This window comes from Saccostrea echinata, unplaced genomic scaffold (assembly GCF_033153115.1).
Source record: "Saccostrea echinata isolate AGI-Se365-2 ecotype Australia unplaced genomic scaffold, CSIRO_AGI_Sech_v1 ptg000010l, whole genome shotgun sequence".
In the NCBI taxonomy this organism is placed as follows: Eukaryota; Metazoa; Mollusca; class Bivalvia; order Ostreida; family Ostreidae; genus Saccostrea; species Saccostrea echinata.
In genome coordinates this window covers 7,002,218-7,005,927 of record NW_026889759.1, presented here as the reverse complement: position 1 = coordinate 7,005,927, position 3,710 = coordinate 7,002,218, and positions in this window count along the sequence as shown.

Genomic DNA, 3,710 nt, shown 5'->3' with positions numbered 1-3,710 from the left:
ACAAAAAAATGCTGCATAATAGGTCATTTATCCATTTTTCAAATTCCTACTTTATGTAAAAATCAAAAAAAGAATTAAATAGCAAAATAGTATTACTCTATGAAATGAAATGAAATTACAAATTCAAACTTATAGCCCTTTAATATGGATATAATAAATAAATATATGTTATAATAAAATATTCATTTACTTCAAACTATATGCATGTGCTTTACGAGGGAAAATTTTGCATGAACTTGGACTTCTTTTTATTTAGAAAGAAGAAAAAAAAATTCATATTATTAATCAATTTGAAGGAGAGGAAGGGAACTGATCAGTTTTCTTTTCACAAAACTACCTAGGGAGAAAAATATGACTCTGAATTTAAAAGAAAAAGAGAGAGCATTAAATCAAAATATTGACTTTTCAACAACAACAAAAAAATGGAAGAAAAAAAGAATACATTGAAGGAATAACAGTAACTGAAAGGAAAATTACTATAAGCTAATTCAGAAAGCTCATTTCTGTGCTTTTCAATTTTTGCACGATTTTTGGCATTTTGAACAAAAATTGAAAAATTAAATAGCATTGTTTATTTACTGTTCAAATAGCAATGTATATTTACTGTTTAAAATGATTTAAAAAAAAATAAGAAATAGCAAAGAAATTGTCAATAAGATGCCTATGCCTATATTTAACAAACGAAAAGAATATATACTTTATATGATGTATTTTCATATTTAAATTTTGAGTAGGAATACTTTCCTTATAATTCAGAAGTAAATTTTTTGAATGATCATAAAAAAAAAATCAGTAGTGTAAACATGGGTTAATATGAGGGAGATTATATCCCAAAAGATATTTCCAAATTCCTGTTATCTGTTCCTCTGAATGTAAAAAAAAACGTGGGGAACTGATCAGTCCTATCTTCTTAATTCAGTACTGTAAAAAAAAATCTTTCTGTTGAAATTGTATTTCAAATAAACAATAAAATTGCTTTAAGTTAGATTTGAAAACAAAAACAAGAGGCCCAGGGGCCACATCGCTCACCTGAGCACTATGGCTAGGAAAAAGCAGAAATCAGTTCAGTCTTGAAAGGTTGAAAAGTTTAAATAAAAAAGTGGTTCGTGGGGGGGGGGGGGGGGGGTCATGAATTGAACAAATTTGAATCTACATTATCTGAGGATGCTTCCATTTAAATATGACCATTCATGGCTTTGCTGTTCTTGAGTAGAAGATTTTTAAAGATTTAACCTATGTATTCCTATGTAAAACTTTGATCGCCCATTGTGCCCCACCCGACCCAGGGGGTCATGATTTGAACAAACTTGAATCTACACTATCTGAGGATGCTACCATATAAATATGACCAATCATGGCTTTGCTGTTCTTGAGAAGAAGATTTTTAAAGATAATTCCTATATATTCCTATGTAAAACTTTGATTGCCCATTGTGGCCCCACCCGACCCCCAGGGGTCATGATTTAAACAAACTTGAATCTACACTACCTGAGGATGCGTCCACATAAGTTTCATATTTTCAAGCACAGTGGTTCTTGAGAAGATTTTTTAATGATGCCATTAATTTTTCACGAATTCTTAATTATCTCCCCTTGGAAGAAGGCGTGGCCCTTCATTTGAACAAACTTGAATCCCCTTTACCCAAGGATACTTTGTGGCATGTTTGGTTTAAATTGGCCCAGTGGTTCTTGAGAAGAAGATATGAAAATGTGAAAAGTTTAAAACAACGACAACGACAATGACAACAACGATGACAGACAATGGACAAATTTTGATCAGAAAAGCTCACTTGACCCTTTGGCTCAGGTGAGCTAAAAAAATGGAAACATTACTTTTGTGATGAATAAATTAAAGCTAAGTGGATGAAAAAATATTTTTCTCTAAATATATTTTAAGAAAAAAAGGTAATGAACTTCAATGAATAGTCCAATGTATTTGTTTGAAAAACATGACTCTTTGAATTCAAAATAAATTATTAGAGAGCTTACAATTTTTGTTGCAACTAGTACTGACTTGAGGGAAAATAGAATATTATCGTCCTATTTGATTGAGTTTCAATAGAAAAAAAAGCCAAAAACTATTTTACACTTAATAAATAATAAAAAGAACAAAATTTTCTTTTTTAACTCCTCTTGTTTAAACATCGATAAAAATACCTCCCTTGCTTTTAATCTTAAATATTCAGAGAAGCACTGATTAAAATATTACCTCCCTTGTTTTTTTAAAAGCTTAAATAACTGATCATTAAAAAAATCATTATACGAAATAAAAAGAACAGAGAAAATCACTTATGAACAGTCATACAATAGTTCAGTAACAGTCTAAGCCTTTTCTTCCATAGAATATCATGTGAGCTTTAATGCCTTCATAATACGAATTAAACAGAGTCAAGTTCTCAATCCCTTTGAGTCAAATGTTGACTGATAATTTTCATACAAATTGTTAAGCCATCATTTTAACCTTGCATTGTCTACAAATGGACTTTTCCATTTACCCAATCTGAACAGGGCACATGGCAGGTGTGACAGTCGACAGGGAACGATTATACTCCTAGTCTGTTCTTTCACAAAAATTTCCAACATGAAAGTGCTAATGCAACTATTTTGTTATGTTTTCACTTCACATCACATGCAGTTACAAACAAGCATAAACTAATTTAACACAGTACTGTAAATCCAGCAAGAATTTATCCAAAATTTATATTAGATTATCATCTCTGGTCTTTCTTCAGCTTTGTTGATGATCGATAATTGCAAGTGTGTGGCAGGAACTTAAGAATGAAGTCCAACAGGTTTCTAGTCTGTCCCTGATCTCTGTATGCCTGTCAGAAATTATTCAGTTACATCTGATGTTGTGGTGGAGGTATCTATAGCAGATGAATGTAACATATACATGGAATATGGAGATAACAAACAGTAATCAAGCTCAAAAGTCCATTAAAGCAATACAAATCAGGAGCAGAGCATACATCCAAGGTCAGATGAAGTTTGATGTTAATGTACTCAGCACTGTCTATTGAATTCTGTGAGTTTAGCTGTTGTGTCCATCACTTTGCTGATAATAATGTACTCATCTGTGCACTGTACATTGAATTCTTTTAGTTGATCTATTAATTAAGTATGTCCATCCCTTTGTTAATAACAATGTGCTGAATTGTTTGAGTTTAGCTGTTCAGGGTGTCCATCACTTTAATTGTTAATGACAAATTGTACTTAGCACTGTCCTTGGAATTCTTTGAGTTTAGCTAGTTAATGTGTCCATCCCCTTGTTAAAAACAATGTACTGAGCACTGTCCATTGAATTCTGTGAGTTTAGCTGTTCAGTGTGTCCATCACTTTGTTAATGACAACATATTCAGCACTGTACATGTCCATAATGAATTCTTTGAGTTTAGCTGTTAAGTATGTCCATCACTTTGTTTATAACGTACTCAGCACTGTCCACTGAATTCTGTGAGTTTAGCTGTTCAGTGTGTCCATCACTTTGTTAATAACAACATACTCAGCACTGTCCATTGAATTCTGTGAATTTAGCTGTTCAGTGTGTCCATCACTTTGTTAATAACAAATTGTACTTAGCACTGTCCACTGTATTCTTTGAGTTTAGCTGTTCAGTGTGTCCATTACTTTGTTAATGACAACATACTTAGCACACTAGTTCACTGAATTCTGTGAGTTTAGCTGTTCAGTGTGTCCATCACTTTGTTTATA